General features: G+C 40.4%; 1 protein-coding gene across 3 annotated transcripts in view; it reads right to left on the bottom strand.

Annotated features, from left to right (window-relative positions):
* Positions 1–17,425, bottom strand: part of Trpc4 (transient receptor potential cation channel subfamily C member 4) — a 161,784-nt gene extending 144,359 nt beyond the window's left edge. For 2 of the 3 annotated variants that reach the window (XM_029475582.1, XM_029475583.1), the window contains exon 1: positions 17,222–17,386. The gene's annotated coding sequence lies outside the window, so the exon portion shown is untranslated. Of the gene's footprint in view, positions 1–8,627; positions 8,633–17,221 lie in introns of all 3 variants that reach the window. The other variant, XM_021157250.1, reaches the window with a different exon arrangement.
* Positions 17,426–19,336: the final 1,911 nt, after the last annotated feature.

Genomic DNA, 19,336 nt, shown 5'->3' with positions numbered 1-19,336 from the left:
AAAAAAAAAAAAAAAAAACAACAAAAAAAGTGTAGACATCAGAGGCGCCCCCTGAGCAACACTTCACTCTGGCCTCCCTCTCAATCCCTCACAGAGAACTCAGCCTGCAAGCACCATCCTAGTGATGTAAGATCCAGAGTTCCATGTGGACATTTTTAACCAGTTGACTTACATTTTGCAATTTATATAATTTTCTGTTACCAGATAATAGGTTTGGGGAAAACTTTAGCATCTACACTTCTTGCCAGAGTGAAAAACCATAATCATCCACTTGGGTTGAAAGATTCTGGTGTGGTAATAGCCTGTGGTTGGCCCTAGCCTATGTGATGTGTCCGTCTCATCAAATCAAAATCACAGCGCAGTGAGATCTAGTGTGTTCTTTATAATTTAACTCTGTCACAGAACAAAATTCAAAATCAATTTACAAGGACATAAAAATGTGGAGCATCCAACAAAATGAAATTTACAATGATTATCATCTAATTGAATTAGAAATAGCAAAGAGATATCAAAATTATTACATCTCTATCCCAGGCAGTGGAAATGAATGGGCAGGTAAGCAGAATCATAGAAGAACTCAGAAAGGGTGAACCGGAAATCCCGGGGGTGGAAAATGCATATGTGAGAAGCAACATATACCAGATGGGATTCGTGGCATGGGGATGATTAAAGAAAATACCTGAATAGGGAATAACAGAATTTATGCCAATCAAGGAGTAGGGGATTACTGAAATACAGAGTAGCAGAATTTATGCCAATCAAGGAGTGGGGGATTACCTAAATACAGAGTAGCAGAATTTATGCCAATCAAGGAGTGGGGGATTACCTAAATACAGAGTANCAGAATTTATGCNAATCAAGGAGTGGGGGATTACCTAAATACAGAGTANCAGAATTTATGCNAATCAAGGAGTGGGGGATTACCTAAATACAGAGTAACAGAATTTATGCTAATCAAGGAGTGAGAGAGACCACTCTGCATTTAACACACATCCTGACTTACAGGGGACTCAAGACCATAACTGCCTGCAACTCCAGCTACAGGGGGTATAATGCCTCTGGCCTCTATGGGCACCAGTATACGCATACACATACACACACACACACACACACACACACACACACACACACACACACACACCCCACAATTAAAATTAAGTACATTTAAAAGAAAATACACAAATCAGCATAGAGAAACCTAATTTTTAAAATAAAAAACCAGTATTGAACAAGGGACACATCCAATCATCCAGATACACACTTAAGTGAAGTCTCTGAAAGGGAGAGAAAGAGGGCTAGGAATATTTTTTAAAAGAAATGTTTTTGTCTTAATAGGATGTTTTTAGGGGGTGGGGTTCAGTTACTCTATGACATTTCATAGGTGTATATAATGTACTCTGAATAATTTTTCCCTATACTCTTGTGTCCCTCCCTAACAGGAATTTTTAGATTTAATATTGCATTTTAGTTTATGTGTATGGATGTTTTGTCTGCATGTATATCTGTACGCCACACACATGGAGTGCTTCCAGAGTCCAGATGAGAGCACTGGATCTGAAGGTAGAGTCCATCACTGTGGGAGGCATGGCAGAGATCACAGGGAATGGGCACACAGCTGTGACTCCCCACATCTCAAAACCAATGAACAGAGAGCTAGCGGTCACTGACTCTCTCCTTTAAATTCAGTCTGGAATCCCAGTCCATGGAATAATGCCAACTATACTCAATGGATCTTCCTTTCTCAATTAACCCTGCCTGGACATTTTCCTCACAAACATACCTAGAAGTGTGTCAACCAGGTGCCTCTACATTCAGTCAAGTTAACTGAGAAGAGCAACCACAGAGGTATGCAATGTCACTACCACATCTCCCAGACGTTGTTAACTATCAAATTCTGCCAAGCAGGGTCCCATCCTCTCAGGAAATTTTACTACAAACCAGCTGTACTTGAGTCTGAAAAATGGTATTTTTATTAGTTAGGTCTAAAGGATGACTTTTTAGACATACATTTTACCTGACACAGAATTTCTGCAGCCAGAAAATAAAAATATTACCTTCCTGTGTTTTGATGTTTGTGTTTTCTTTTGCAACTCTGTCGAGGGGTATGTCAGTAGAAACACCAGGATGATAAAAAATTGAATAAAATGCAGGCTGCTTCTAGAGGAAATCCATTAATTATTAAATCCTGGTTCTTCATCATTACTGTCAGGTACCTGAATATATATATATATATATATATATATATATATATATATATATATATATATCTTGATACTAGAAGAATATAGGTGTATAGGTGCATGCATATATATAGTATAATAAAAATATTGTAAAATGAAGTGTGTATGTATATTCTTTTATGACAAGTACTATTATGTCACCAGTGTAAATATAGCTCAGTGGTAAGGTGCTTGTCTCACCTAGTGAACTGGGGGATTAAGTTCAATCCAAAGCACTGCCAAAAACGAGGGGGCTAGGAAATCACATGGGTGGTATGGGTGGAAAAAATGGTAAGTTGGGTTTCACCAAAACTAAAACATTTCCTAGAATTAATATGAAAATGACAATCTACATAATCGAAAATATGTGCCAGCCAGTGTCTGGCAAACATTCAGTCCATGGGATATGTGAAGAACTCGGAGAATGAACAGAAGACAAAAGGAGACCCTGCACTGGAAATGGAATCCATATAAAAAGGGGGAATATAGCAACGTGTTTAAGACCACTAAACATTGGTGAAATGCAAATTAACACCACATTGAAGGATCACTAATAGAATGTTTGAAATGAAAAATAATTTAAAAGACCCAAGGGTGCTGGTAAGGAGTGAAAGTCCCAGATCCTTTGGGCATGGCTGGTTGGAGTCTCCCAGAGGAGAGACACTCTGAGAAACAGCTCTTTATTAAAGACATAAACAGGATGAGTCAACATTTACACACTGGGCAGGTAGCCCAGGTAAATGAAGCTATCCTACACACAGATGGTTATACCAACTTTATTGGTGACAGGAAAAAAAAAATACCTGGAGGTAAGCCAATGTCCTCTAGTGGGTGAGTGGTTAAATGTAAGCTGGTCCATCCATGTTGAATATAAAATAGGCACTAACCTTTGATACCCATACTGCCCTGAGATGACTGACTCTCAGAGGCACTGTGTGGAGGGAGGGAATCAAGCCCCAAAAGATTACATGTGTTTTATTTCCTTCATATGATGATCACTAATAGCCTATAAAACATGAAGAACTTATTTTTCACTGTTAAGCATGGTGCTCTGGCAAAATTTAAACCAGGAAGCAAACTTCATATGAGTCAAGTTTAAAACATCTGAAAATGAAAGGTGAGGAAGATCTGATGATTGGTCTCACACAAAGGAGACAATAAGTAACAGAAACATGTACCTTGGGTTTCTTATTTGTACATAATGGAGGCTGGGAAGCTCTGAAGGCAGGGATGAAGGTGTCTGCTAATTTGATGCATTACGAAGGCTAGCTCCTAAAACGTACTCCACCACTGCTAGGGAAGTGTGCTTTTCTTCCCCCAAATATACCAGGAAGCTGGCTAAGATGTCACCACAGATCATTGCCAGAATCTAGATGAACGTGTAAAGTCTGTGGACGATGTGCATTTAGCCATGGGGACTCAGGATGCTAACAGGAGAGAAACTTGGGAGTAAAGTGAGATTGTGTGTTAATGTGGCTTCCATCTTGCCCATGTTGCTATCCTAATGGATATGGAAACTATGGTTTTTCCACACCATGGAATGACTGCTACTGCATAGTAATCTGTAGGAGACCAGGCTGAGCCCAGGTTCCTTCAAAGGCCATGAGAAGGCTAGTTTTATGTTCCTGCCCAGGAGCAGACTTGGCAAGGTCCTGTTGAGGTTTGGGGGAAAGGTTTCAAAGGAGGTAAAGGTTCAGCTCATGGGAACCTGACTCTTCCTACACCCGAAGAGACTGGATTCCAAGGCTGCTGTATGGTTGATCTTCGAGGCACTTGAGATATCCTGTGTTCTTCTGGCATTGTTTGACTAGCTCAGTTCTAACTTTATCCCATCATAGTATAGCTTTTTGCTGACTCTGTCCTATTTTCCCCCTGCAAACTGAATATAAGATACTATAGCTCTTAATAATCTTGTTTGTGTTAACAGTCAGCTTGAGCAAGACTTCCTGATCCCAAACTCTCCTATCTTCTTCTCATCTCCAGTCACTCTCTCTGCAGGCCCAGGTCAATAAGTAATGGCTACACACAGCTCAGATGAGTTCAGAAGTGATAGCCAGGATATCCCTCTGGAAAGAAACCTGCATCTGAAGATAACATTGTAGACATGGCCAACCAGCAAAGCATCTAATCTGTAAATCTACATTGTCTTCTGGAAAGACCATCTAGAGTTTTATGGAGTTTGACATATACTAAATTATAAGGATCATGGAGGAGGATCCCTAGGTGTACTTAGGTCTAGAATATTGGAACTCCCACACTCGCACTTCCTATATCAGCATGGAGCTGAAAACATGCAGTGTAGACCTTAGTCCATCAGGATTGAGCTGAGACCATGAAATATAAAATGCAGCCGTGGTCAAAGGTTTATGAAGACAGTATCCCCTTTGAACAATATTACATCCCTTGGTCACAGATCACAACTATAGTTTATATTTAAAACCAATCCGTCAATGAACAAACATGTCAATGACAATCCACACTGCACACAATGTAAACAGGATCTGGTTCATTCAGGTCACACTGAATATACGTAGTACACATATTAATCAAATGTCTTAATAATCACATTGTTGATAGAAGCAGGGTAAATGGCTGATAGGCAGGTTTGTAAAGTCTCTTTTAATTAGCATTCAATATAATGTTTGCTCTATCTGTGGAAACTCTTTCAAGAAATACATTGTATCAAGCCTTAATCAACTTACTGCAAAGAAGAGCGAGTCCTAGCACTTCTCCATTGTTTTTGTATTTATTTCAAAAGAAGCTTACTCAGGCCCCTACATCTCAGCTCAGTGACAGGGATCAAATCACCACTGCTTTTATATGACTTCTGCTTTCTGTGCAGTTAGCGGTGTGCCTGCTTTCCACAACAGAGCTATATCACTTAGAACTTACAACTTATTTGTGATAGGTGAACCTATTGCATGGAACTTACTCAATGCAAAGTCGGTTCCAAGGGTTTTTAAGTTCTCAGTGTCAAAGAGCTGGTGATTTTAAACAGGGCTTTACTTTTGGTGGTAATTACAAAAATAAATGGCAGATTAATGACCCTAAAAGTATCTATGTTGTTGCTGTAGTCATCTCTATGGGTTGAATTATGAATTATTATTTTATCATATGAATATTTTTTCCTTGTAGGCATCTTAGCTTAACATTTTGAAATAACTATCAAATTTTGTGAATTAAAAAAAACACTTTTGACTGTGCTGTGGTGATGGAATCATTCCTTCTGAAATCATTTAGGAAAAACAACATAACTGAAAACACAGTTTCTGATTTACTGGGTCTTGAAGGTCCAACATCTTAGATGGAGGAAAACCTGACAAAGGGAAGGGCCATCTACAGAAGCCCTCTGTGTCCTGGTAAGACACTGGAGAAATAGTGAATGACTGTTATGCTCTGTGGGTTTTTGCTTAAAATACTTATTTAAAATTTGAGGCTTTGCCGGGTGGTGGTGGCGCATGCCTTTAATCCCAGCACTTGGGAGGCAGAGGCAAGTGGATTTCTGAGTTTGAGGCCATCCTGGTCTACAAAGTAAGTTCCAGGACAGCCAGAGCTATACAAAGAAACCCTGTCTCAAAAAAGAAAAAAAAAATTGAGGCTTTTCAGTTTTTTAGTTCTTGATTGATTTTATGATGAGGACAACAAATTTATCATTCTATTCTCTTCTAAGGGCCCAAGTGTTAAAAGTTTGGTCCTCAGCCCAGGGAATTATTGGTTGGGAGTAAAATCTTTAAGAGATGACACCTAATGAGGTCCCCTTTAGTAATTGGGGCAATGCTCTTAAAGGGGTCTGTGGGGATCTGGTCTCTTCCTGTTTCTCTTCTGGGACATGAGCTAAGCAATTGACACTGCCACCTGATTCTGCCATAGTGCTCTGACACAGGCCCAAACACCAGGACAATCAATGGACTGGAACCACTAAAACCGTGGCCTGAGATAACTCTTCTTTCTGCACTTATTGCCTGCATTTGCTATGCTAGGAGAACCTGACTTACACAAACCTGCACTGAAGAACTGACTTCATTAAACTGTCCCCAAATTCTCAGAAAACCTGAGTTCTAGAGAATGGAGTCAAACCAGGACTGCAAAGTACAAACACAAGCCTCTAGTCACCCAAATTCCTGGGCTAAAATGACTTGCTCTCACAGAAGGTTCATTATAGAAGATGAACAGTCCTCAATAAAGGACAGTGACAGAGCTTCACAATTTTTCTGATACCTATTGTCTTAGTTATTGTTTCTAATGCTGAGAGGAAACGCCATGACCAAAAGCAATTTGGGAAAGAAAGGGTTTGTTTCATCATAGTCCATCATCCAGGGAAGTCAGGATAGGACCTCAAGGCAGGAACTGAGGCAGAGGACATAGAGGAATACCACTTATTGGTTTGTTCCCATGGCTTGCTCAATCTGGTTTCTTGTAACACTTAGGACCACCAGCCTAGGGGTGGCACCAGCTACACTGAACTAGACCTCTTACATCTCTCAGCAATCAAGAAAACATACCATAGATTTGCCCACATGCTAGGCTAGTGGGTTCCCTCAACCGAGGTTCCGCCCTTTCAAAATGACTGTAGTTTGTATTAAGTTGACATAAAACTAGCCAGCACAGTATGTCTGTATACCATGTGCATTTCAGTGCTCACAGAGGCCAAAAGAAGTCACTGGATGCCCTGGACTAGAATTACAGATGGTTGTGAGTCTCCATATGCATTCTGGGAACTGAACCCAAGTCCTCTACCAGAGCAGCAAGTGCTCTTAAGCATTGAATCATCTCTCCAGCCTCCTACCATATCCATTTTATCTTAAAATAAAAAAGAAACATTCCATGACCATAAACCTACAAATAACTTTGTTACTGGAGTTATCAATATTCATTTTAAAAGGCACATAAGATTCAAGACTAGTCATAAGTCATAAGGCAAAATTTAAGAAGGCTGCAAAAATAAGAGTAGCAGTAATAAAGTACCCAAGAAAGCAGTTGAACAGAAGGCACCACAGAGTGTGGGGGGGATGTCATTTGGGAAAACAGAATGATAAAAATGCCCAGATAAAGACACAAAGACCATAACTGTTAGAAATGTATTAAAAGGAGAACTGAAGGATATTAATAACATGCTGTGGGGTATAAAAATCTAGACATATGCATTTTGTGACTTTAATGGAGAAATAAATGATGATACAAAACTGTATATGAAGAAACAATAGCCCCGAGTTTTCAAAAAACCATTGAAATATATCAAATCACACCCTGAAGTGTTCTAAGAGTTAAGCAGGAGAAATTCAGAGTGTATTATTTTATAACTAAAGGAAATAAAATGCTAGAGGCTGGGGAGAATGCTCTGCAATGGCAAACATCAGCTGGTTTGCAAGGACCTGGGTTCAGTTCCAGCACCCATGTGATGCATTGCTCACAGCCATCTGTAACTCCAGTTCTAGGAGCATTTGATGCCCCTTTCTGGCCTCTGGAACACTACATGCATGTGGTGCACAAACATACATGTAGAAGGCACTCAGACATGTAAAATCTTAAAAGATAAATAAAATTGAGTTGGGCAAGATGGGCCAAGCCTTTAATCCCAGAACTTGAGAGGCAGAGGCAGGCAGACTTTTCTGAGTTTGAGGTTACCCTGGTCTACCAGTAAGTTTCTAAACAGCCAGAGGTATACAGAAAGGACCTGCCTCAATAAATAAATAAATAAATAAATAAATAAATAAATAAATAAATAAATAAATAAATAAATAAAAATTAAAAATAAAAAACAGACAGACAAACAAAAAACTAAGCAAAATATTAGCAGAAAACATTTGCAACAACTAAATAAAAAATTAAAACAACTAAAAAATAAATAATTCAAAATTATAGCTGACTTCTCAACAGAAATGATTGAACTAAGTATGAGTTGAAATCCATAAATGCATGGAAAGGAAATGAGTTTCCAGACCAGGACATTCTGCCCAATTAAAATAACTTTCAACATGAGAGGAGGAAATATTTTTAAAAGTCAATAATCAAAGCCAGAAAATTCACTGTCAGCATACACTAACAGATACACAATATAGAACTCTTAACCCCTGAGCAGAGCCAGGCAAGCACAATGAGATTGTGGGGGAGAGGGGACATCTGGAGGGAATGTATCAAGAGATCATAGCAAGCATAAAAGAAAATAGGAAATAACATATATTAACAGTTGCTTTTTCCTTTAACTATGTGTTTATTTATTTGTGTGTGTGTGTGTGTGCACCTGCATTTATATCTAAGCACAACGTGCATACAGGGGCCATGGAGGTCAGAAGAGGGCAGCAGAGCCCATGAATCTGGAGTTACAGGCAATTTTCAGCTGCCTGTATGAGTGTTGAGAATCGAACCTGGGTCTACTGTAAGAATACCCAGCAACTTTAACTACCAAGCCATCTCTTCAGCTCCAATAGTTTGGGGTTTTTTTTGTTGTTGTTTATTTTTTTTTCAAAAACCAGAGCTAATCTAAGCAGCTCAGGCTTCTTTCACCATGCAAAATACATGAGGATGTTCAACAAAGAATATGTATTTTTCAAAAGACAAGCATACAATTCTGATTTATTTTACCTAGAGTAATGATTTAAAAGATTATAGCTCATTAAGCAGATATATATTCTATATTTGTTAATTTTGTATTTACATTTCAAATAATTGGCAAACTCTCAAAGTGTGGCTGAGGGTATCGAGGAAATAAATTGAATGTACTTATTGAGTTATGTAGGATTTAAAATTTAAACTTGTAAAAATAAAATATATCAATAACATCAATATCAGTAATATATCAACATCAGTGGTCTATCAGGATGATCATCCAACAGTTTTCTAAGACTTCATAAATATGAAGTTTCATCCCATCTCTATATATGGAGAGGCCTGGCATGGCTGTGTAGCAGAGAATCTGCAGTTATGCTTGGCAACTCTGTGGTTTTCTCTAAGCATCTGAATTCCAGGACTAACTAGAAAAACCCCTCCCATCTATAGATAGAGGGCACAGAGAATGTACAACAGACATTATCCAATGTTATAGATGAGCTATATAAGTACATGCAGCCCTGAGGACAGCCACTGTCTCGGATTCAATCCTATATTTATTTCACTATGATGAAAATGATCCAACTAAATCCCACAAGTCCCAAGAGCACTTAAAAAGAAGAATGCAATCTGTGTTATGAATAGAAGAACTCATTTATCACTTTCAATATTTGACTCATAGTCCTATCGTATCCATAAGGTGGGAGGATTTTAACTTGCCTCAAGATCTGTATAAGGAACTAACTCACCCACTGGAAAAACTTGCTTTAAGAAAACTGAAATGAATCCTGCCTTGGATCCATATATTTCTATGTTACCCAACATTGGATCCTTTCAAATACTAGATTTGTTTAGGTTTTTCTCAATGAGTTACATGTTTTCTTTGTAGATATTTATTATTTTATGAGACTGTTAATTTGAGATAGGTCTTTTGTATTTTGTGAATAATTATGCTCATTACGTTGAAAGGGAGCAACCTCTGGCACACAATTATACAAAATTTTCAACTACAGCAAATGGAAAACCCGGAAGAAAAAAAGTACTTAAGTATTTTATCCAGCTCGTTTTTTAAGTTCTGGTTTCGTGATTCACTGCAAAGTAGAGCCAAATACAAGGCATCCCTTACTTTCCAGGTTGAAGCTATTGCTGTTTGCACAGGATGGAAAGATATTTATTATTATAAGTGCTGTTATAATGAAATACCTTTTCATTAAACCGTCTTTTATTCATCAAAGGAGAAAATCATTTGCTGGCTCTCTTTGTTCCAGGAACGTGCTGGAGTGCTAGGTGAAAATGCAGCTCGGCTCTCCGAGCACACTGAAAACCAAAACACTAAGCTGTGAGGTTAAAATGAACCAGATAGACAAATAAGCCCTTCCCCTCTGCCGGCATTCCTCTTTTACACCGCACACACAGAGAGGGCTAACTGCAAACGTTTCTTTTCCTTAATTTTAGAGGCCATTGGAGCCTTCTTTGCAGGTGGGCACTCTGATTGCTCTGTATGAGTCACAGAAAAGAACATTTCTGGAAAGGTATAAGAAAGATCCAATTCTTCATTACATTAAAAACCCCATTCACTACAGGCTTTTTTATTCTTTAGTTAAATGTGTTTATTGTGTGAATGTTTATGTGTGTTTGTTAGCACACACGACAGCATGTATGCAGAGGACAACTATTGAAGTCAATTCTCTCCTGCTACCATGTGGGTCCTAGAGAGACCATACAGGCCCTCAGGCTTGGTAACAAGTGCCTTTATTTGCTGAGCCTATCTCCCCAGCGAGTGTGTGTGTGTGTGTGTGTGCAAATACATAAATATATTAAGTGTGTATATGTTTATGCATTCCTTATATTTTGGGTCTTATATATAGGTGAAATTCAACATGACCAGATGTGCTTGTCCAACTACTATGGTTACATAAGAACACCAGATGTGTGGCTTTCAGTGTGGTCATCAGGGTATCATCTTCCCTTCTTTTTTTGCATGAACAATGCCTTTGCCTAACAGAAGGATCAGAGGTGTGACAATCGCAAAACACAGTGAGTTCTCCACCCTGTGACTAACGTGCCCACACTAAGCCTCTGTGCTCACCATTCCATTTTATTTTGAGACTTCATACTAAAGACAAATATATTAGAGGAATACATTTTAATATTTAATTCAAATATTAAAATTTAATCTTTGAACTAAATATTTAATAGAAATATATTTAACACGCTTAACCTGTTGAGTAGAGCATCAAAAAAGCCAAAAATCAATCCTTACATATTGATTTATTTGACTCACTCAAAATCCATGAATATTGAGCAGCCCAGTCCACTGATTTTGAAGGAAATATATGTTGATTTGTAACTTCCAAAGCTTAATGATACACAAGAAAAAGACCAAAAATAAGACAAAACCCACGTCACCTACAATAGCTCATCATGTTCTGTCAAATTTAGGACATGAACTTTCAACTTAATTTGCTAAATATAATCACGGACAGAGGCTATGGCTTCTTTTGGTTCAAGCATGCATTCCTGAGAAATAGCTGTGTCTGGGCTCTTTCATTTCTAACTTCTCCGTCATAGCACAGTGGAGTGGAAAACTTTAGGAATTCTGGCACAGCAACATATAAATCAAAGCACGTTGGTGATCAGTTATAGGAATCCTATGCTGAGCTCCCCTCAGCAACTAGGTGACTGAACGCTGTACCCGTGGAATGAAGGCTGGAAGATTATGTTTTAATGTAAGAAATTGTGTGGCATCCATCACACACGTGTATAAGGGAAATGTTATTATAAGTTGGCTTCATTAAATACCTATGCTAAAACTCATCTGTCACAAGCGTGACATTATGAAAATACGAAAAGAAAAAGAACCCTGCTCAATGACAAAAGCAAAACACCTGTAGAAATCTCTGTTGCAAATTCATATACTTTTCAGTGTCATCTTCATTTCTTAAAGGTGTTTATTGTCTAGTTCCAAAGCAGGCCTTGGCACACCCTCAAGGCCTTTGCCTGTGTTTGTACTTGAGACAACAGGACCAAACTTTCTGAGTGAGTAAATATGGGCTCTGAGCCCATTTCTGAGTTAACAGGGGGAAAGTCACTCTAGACATCAAGAACTCTACCAGAAAATTCATGATCCTACCTGCCACCTGCCTGCCTATTCAATGATTTGTTTACTCACAGGCACTAAATATGTAAGTGGGTGGTAATATCCGATTAATATTTCATACATTCAAAGGTGTTATCTTTTAGTGCATGCCAATAGATTCTGTATATAATCTTTCCATCTCAAAAGTATGCATCCACTTAGAAACACCACATCAAAGTACTAAAAATGTCTTCGCAACTGTCAAGTATCTCCTAGGGTATCAAATACCAAAGGTCGTGAAATAAATAGTTACATTTTCAAAAACAGTGAAGATAAAGCCGTTTGTCTTAACACCCTGTATAACATTGATAAATGGAATAGAGCTCCAGCATGTCTTAACTTGACTGGTTTGTCCGTGCAGGCATGTGGTGAATAGTTAAGGAGTATGAGGTTTGAGTGAAAACTCATCTCAAAAGCTCTCTTCTCCTTGATATCTGATTAAAAATGTGTTATCTCAAATTTTATTCATGGAAATAAACTCTCTTTTTCATGTGTATTATGTTAAAGAACAAGAATGGAAACATGGTGCCTAGGTCTGGGGTCCTGCTGGAGTGTGTGTGCAGCATCTGCAAAGTCCCGGGTTCAGTCCCCAGCCCAAGGAAAACAGAGAGGGCAGCCTGTCAGAGCTGAGCAGCTCAGCTCCTGTTTGGCTTCAGGAATGTTGTTCTAACCCTACCTTGGTAAGAGGAACAGGGATTTTATTCCCATGTTATATTATTTGAAAAAACAAAACAAAACAAAACAAAGAAACGAATTGTTGGAAAAATACAGTTAGTTTTTAGGGAAGAATTAAAAATATAATTATTTTTCAGGATTTTTTTCGTTGTTGTTCTTTGTTTATTTGGTTTTTGTTTTCTTCAGTTTGGTTTCATTTTTGTTCTATTGTTGTTGGGTGTGTGTGTATGTGTTTATATGTATGTATACATATGTGTGTGTTTGTGTGTGTATGTGTTTGTATATGTGTGTGTCTGCATATGTGTGTATATGTGTGTATGGGTATACATATTGTGTGTGTATGTGCGCGCGAGCGCCCACGCGCATGCATTGTTCTTTTGTTTTGTCATAAGCTATCACTCTATAGCCTGGGCTGCTTTTGAACTCAAGATCCTTCTGCCTCAGCCTCCCGAGTGCTTAGACTACAGGTTTGCACAGGATTTTTTTTTTCTTCAAATCACTGATTCACCATAGAGTTAAACTATGATGTCTGGGAAGTGCTTATTTTCCAAATTGCTAAGAAATGATCACAGTCCAAATTCGAAACGGAAAGGAAGATAATGAACTCCTGGCACAGCTGCCCAGAATTGTAGGCCCCGCCCTTCTTCAACTCTGCTGTCCTCTAGGTTCTGTACACTGCACTTCTCCATGTTACTGGCTCAAAGCATTACTTGGGGTAGCTTCTCCAATATACTTCAGGAGGGGAAGAGCAGGCTTCGGGCAGTACTTAATTAATGCCTATCATTAATTTTACCACTCCTCAAAGAAAATGCTTTGTGCTAGGTAAAGGCATACTTTTATATTTGTATCTAAATTCATCTTAAATGTTTGGGGCATAAAGCTGTGCCCATATATATTCTGTTGTATCTTAGGAAGTCATCACCCACTGACACCAGTGTGTTATGCACAAGCTAATGTTGGAAGGAATACTGTGTAGCGTTTGGCTACAATAATCACATAGTCCAAATGCAGTCCTTCCTACCCTACTTAAACTGAACTTTCAGAACCATCACAGAGCTATTTAAAAGGTTTAACTACTTCATTGAATTTACTAAATAGTTCATGAAATAAGATAATTTTAAATTAATATATGTTCAATACCTTTTGATTTTCTAGATGACCTTTTCCTCTCCCTAAATTGATCTCTCTGTCCCTCAGTTATTTGGTGTTGTCATGGCTGTTGTGTGAAAGTTCTGAATGATCAGGTATAAGTTTGTGCTCGTTTTGAAAACACAGCCATGTTGTTTCTGTCTGTGGTTTTATGTGTGTGCGTGTGTGCGCGCGCGTGTGTGTGTGTGTGTGTGTGTGTGTGTGTGTGCGCGCGCGTATATACATACTCTCCACTCTCTCTGGGAAGGGTAAAGTTGTGCATAGGAAAGGTTGAGAAATGAAAAACTTGGGGAGACTAAAGCCAACCGTAAAGCCAATAATTCTGTAACAAGATGGAAATAAATATCCAAGTACAGTTGGGTTAAACTGAAGGTTTATGGAACATGAGATGAACAGAGCACAGCCACGGGCTTCACTGTGTGTCCTCTCAACTTCAGCGTTAGTAAGAGTCACTGTAAGGAAAGCTCGTGGCATTTTATGGGTATTAAATAAGTCAGTGAGGCCAGTTTCTAATGAGCCCAGACAACGAATTTAGGAAGTCAAGATGCGCATTGTAATCTGATCTCATCACTTGTCTGGCACTGATGATTTTAGAAGAAAATATAACAGCCTGCTGCTATTCTCCCTCCGTTCATCCAGCTTGTTTAAAAAAAAAAGACTTTTTTTTAAAAAGAAAATATTCAGCCCTGTTTTGTGGTCCCGGTGACTGGGTGACTGCTCTGTCATTCTTGCACGTCCACCTTCATATAAATAACCTCTGGTTTCTCTGTTGTTTATAAGTTTTATTATTGAACACATGGTTGCTTATCTTTATCGTTGCCAGGGTATAGCCATTATGTAGGAAAGGAACTTCATGTTAATCTTTTCATTGAATTGACATGTTATTCTGGAGGTAAGCATGTGGGAATAAGAGCAGAATATATCCAAAAGCATACTTGGAGGTTTTATTTTAATCAGAGAAATAACAAGCAGAGACTATTACAGAGATTGTAGCTCTTCATTGGCTCGGGTTTAAAATATAGTAAGAGGATGCCTGGATGATCAGAAAGGTTTATTATTTTGTATCATAAAAAATGACTATCAAAATGCAACGTGTGTGTGTGTGTGTGTGTGTATAGTTTCTGCTTATCATCTTTAGTTCAGGAACAATGATTTTTAAGGCCAATTACTGCAAGTCAAGTTTTAGTGTCATGTACTTCAGGCAAATACCAGTAGACAAGACCACAGAGCACTGAAAAACAGCCCATTGGCCTTATCATTACAGCATGAAATGACACAGTAGGTTATGAACCATGATGTGTTTCTGTCCTCTGGGTGTGGATGCTTAACCAGACAGGTTTTTAGCTCTTTGGTTAGATGCGGTTCTTGGAGTTTGAAGCACATACACTAAACAAGAATGACCTTCAAAGGTCCACTAAACAGAAAGGATAGGCGGACAGTTTTCATGGTTCCAAGCCTCTATAAAATATGAACTGATTCAGGTTCTACTCTGTGAAAAGCTATCTATCCTGAGACTGTTTGGCTCTTTGAAATAGCCACTTTACACATCCCATTGGCTCTTTTCATCTTGGCTATCTAGAAATAAATGCAACACAAATATGAATGATATAAGTTTTTTATTTTTAAAAAATGGAAGCCTTATAAATCTAGTCCCTCTCATATCTCTGAGAATGACTGTAAAGAGGAAAACTGAGATGTGCTTCATTTCTTAAGATCAGAGATTCTTACAAAGGCTCTCCATGCGTGGCAGCTTCAGCTAAGAGATGTTTGTTTCCTGTCCAGCTTTGATAACTGATGCTTCGGTTGAATGCTCCTTCCAGATCACACTGGTAAAGTTTTCTAAGTTCACACTTGCAGATCTTTCCCTCATACTATAGCCCCTCAAAGGACTATGGGCAGCCCTGATGTATCCCTCTTACCAACCTGTTAGGTTTTGGCCCCTTTGCCTTTCTTGGCTTAAGCCTATCCTTCCTCCTCCTCCCACCAGTCAGTGTAAAGATTCAGATCAAAGTTCAGGCAAGGCAAAGCTGCTCCAAACCGTGCCCAAGCACTCTCCCTCCCTCTCCGTGCTACCCTTTTTAATCCAAATTACCCATATATCCTTTGATGCCCATTTACCTTGCCCGGGCTGACTGATTGATCCTGGTTAACTACAGCATTGATTTGATTCATTCACTTTACCCATGTTAAACCCAATTTTGATCCTAATTCTGACTTTCGGACAGGATTACCCCTATATCTTACTACTTTGTTTCTCTTAAGAGCTGGATGTTTCCTGGTTTACTGTCCAGATGAACAGAAGTAGGCGTTACAAATATAACTTTAAATAGCAAATCGTAACACCGTTAACATAACCGCCAACTCCTACTCTCGGTGTCTGAGTCTTTAAAAAAAAATCCTCTGCTAAATCTTTTATTCTTCCTAAAGAATTTTAAAATACTTTGCATTGTGATGACTACGAGGGAAAAGCCAGCAAGCCTATGAACCTCGGTGGTTTATTTTATCACAGTTTTACAAATCTGTTCGAAGATTTCATTTTAAAGGCACAGTGACAGCGTTTTCTCTCTCTTCCCACTCGTTTGGCTTAGTAGCTTACTCCCTCCGTAAGTAACTTGATAACATTTTATAGCAGCCAGCGGTATTTAATGATGATGCTCCCCTGGGAAAAACCGCAGTCGGCAGGGATACATCACAGTGGCTGGAGAACACTGGACACATGGTCTTTGGTCCCTCTGCCCAGCTCACCTCCACCCTCATGTCTCTATCTCTCTCTGTCTCTCTCTGGAGTCACAAAAGGCAGTTCGCAGCTGGAAACAACAAGTTGCGCCATGGATTCAAGCTATCTACTCAAGTAGCAAGCAGAGTCACTGGCTCAGCTGGAATCTCAGTTGCCAAGCGAATTAGGAACCCCCAAACCTGGTCCAACCACAAGCTTAAAAGTGCTTTTGCTGCTTGACAGAAGGAAAATGACGCAGAGGGGAATAAACCCACTGAATGGAGGTCGCTGTCCTCCCTTCGTGCCCTCAGCTCGTTGGAGAGTCATAGAGCTCACCTTACGTGCCCAAGGACCATGTCATTTCCATCCTCTCCAGACGCACAGGAGGCTGGACACAAGCACCGAGCTCCCCAGCACCGCGGGGATAAGGGCTGATCCTTTGTTTACCATGTAAATCATACCGGGGGTTCGCTCTTCATCCTCACCCCTGCCTCACAATGCGATGCAGAGAGAGCCTGGAAGCACCCCCAAACTCCCCCTTATCCCTGGTCATCCAAAGAAAGCTTCGCAAAAAACCTTTCCCCCAACCTTAAAAAAGCAACCTTAAAAAAAAAAAAAAGAACCTTAAAAAGCTGCTGCACCTTGGTGACTCGCGTAAGCCCCCAGAGATACCCGCCTCCTAGCAGGGAGCCTGCTTCCCAGTCGGCTTAGGAAACTTAATCAGTATCCCAGATGTGAGGCCCGCGTCTGGAGCGCGGAGCCTGCACCCTCTCTTACCCGCAAAGTTGCAATCTGGTGGCTGAAGTGACCGAGGTGGGCTCGGAGAGCGCTCAGCACCAGTGCTGTGCCTGGTGCTAGCGCAGCTGATCAGTTCCGATGGGGTTTCCGTAGTCTCTACCGAGTTTTTTTGGAGCATTCCAAGGGGGAAAAAAACCCGCACGAAACCAGAGCCCACGCAGCTGGCACAGAACTGGGCGGAGTGAGGATGCTGGAGAGCCAGAGCAGGGGTGCGGGGGAGGGGCAGCCCAGGAGGGGGCGGGGTGCCCAGGACGACAGCCTCGCCCACCAGGCACTGATGCTCTCCCCACCCACACTCCCGGAAAAGTTGCGTTCCCAAGGTGGCCAAAGAGCAGCCTGGAGGACCGCCCCCACCCATCCTGGGTCTGCCCGAATGGATGCGCATCCCACGCACCTCCCTAAGAGCGGGTATAAAGGACCCACAAACACCTCAACGCGCCACCCGGGAGCATCTCTCCAGGTCAGTCAGCGAGCAGGGTGGCTCGCCATATGTCTGCTTGTCACTCAGCTAAGTCGGTGGTCAGGACAGACCCCGAGGTCTTGGGTGTTTGGCATACACAGATCAAGGGTTTTGGTGTAGCCCAGGAGAAATGCAAAACTTCACTTGTCAACCGAACCCAACCCTGGAAAGCCCTGCTCCAACCATAGTAAGCAGCTAGTCAACGGATTGGAACAAATTGTCTCTCCCCCTACCCGGCCCTGGCAACTCTTGTAGCCGCCCTGGACTCCTGGCACCCCCTTTCCTGTCCTCAAGGTGTCACACTTGCCTTGCTAGTGCAGGGATGTGCTTGCCACTACCATCAACAATCCAGACAGTGGCAATAAATAAATGATAAGCCCCCAGCATCCCATCCACTCCTACCTGGCTCCCTCTAAACAACTGGCGCAAGAAATCAAGTTTCCCATGTATTTAATCCCAAATTATGGGCCAGCATAGGAGCTGGAGGTCCTGGTGGCTGCAGGTGGGCATGCTGGTGAACGACAGTGTCTGCCACCGGACTCAGCATCTCTAACTCTAATCTTGAGCTTCCAAATACAGCTTATCTCTTGGTGTAGTATTCATACACAAAAATAAGATCCAAGTACAGAGGTGGGAAAGTGCATATAACTTGCCACACCTTTATTGTTCGTGATATCTAGACCAAGGGACAAACTTAGCAGTGCGTTTGCCAAAAGACTTCAGCCCCCTCCTACCTTCACTTCTCGGGTTTCTTTTCAGAGCACAGGCGGTTGTGAGCTCCCCCCATCGCCTGTAAGCATCCCAGCAGCAGGATTTCATAGACTCCGGCTCACTCTGAGTTTCTGAACCTCAGATGAGTGAGGTGGGTCCCCCCCCCCGTTTTTTTTTTTGTTTGTTTGTTTGTTTGTTTGTTTGTTTTAAGGGTAATTGCAGAGTAAGGAGGGTTTGTTGACTTTAGAGTGTACTCTTTGGAGTGAAGGGCCGGGTGTTTTGTTTTGTTGTTCTTTTCAAAATGCTGTTTGTAATTGTCAAGTTTTCTTTCTCCTGAGCTAACTGCATCTCTCATAGGTCAGCGTGACCCCTAGAGTGATTTTGAGAGAGCACAGCCCACAGTCCGTCCCACAAAATACCGAGGCCTTTACAGTACACCAAACAAACCTGGATGAGCAACAGAAGAACTCCATCCCTTCCCCGAATCCCTTTGACAGAGCTCCATAAATGTGTGTCAACATCTTTCAAAGGTAGTTTTCTTGTCTTAGCATTAAACACTGGATTTTATAAAATATGCAAAACACATCACTCGGTAGACATGGCGATGAACTTTACAATAAATCTAAAGCTGCTTTCTACTGAATAAGAAAAGAAGAAAAACACACACCGACATCTGTTTAGCGTGGTACAACTGAAACTACTTCTTTAAAAATTTTTTTTTCACAAAACCTGCTTTTCTTAATGATCAGTAAATGTATAAAAACCAAACCTGGAGCAGACATTGATTGAAGAAATGTTTCTGCTAAAATACAGGCTGCCATGAGGGTAGGTCCTTAGGACACGTTTAAGGATGCTTGAAAAGGAACTCCAACACTTGAGATCATCCACACAGCCTTCTTAGGGCTCTTTCTTCTTCATAGCAG

The sequence above is a fragment of the Mus caroli genome, chromosome 3 (genome assembly GCF_900094665.2).
Source record: "Mus caroli chromosome 3, CAROLI_EIJ_v1.1, whole genome shotgun sequence".
Lineage (NCBI taxonomy): Eukaryota > Metazoa > Chordata > Mammalia > Rodentia > Muridae > Mus > Mus caroli.
Note: the sequence above shows the minus strand (reverse complement) of the source record. Positions and strands in the feature narration are given on the sequence as shown.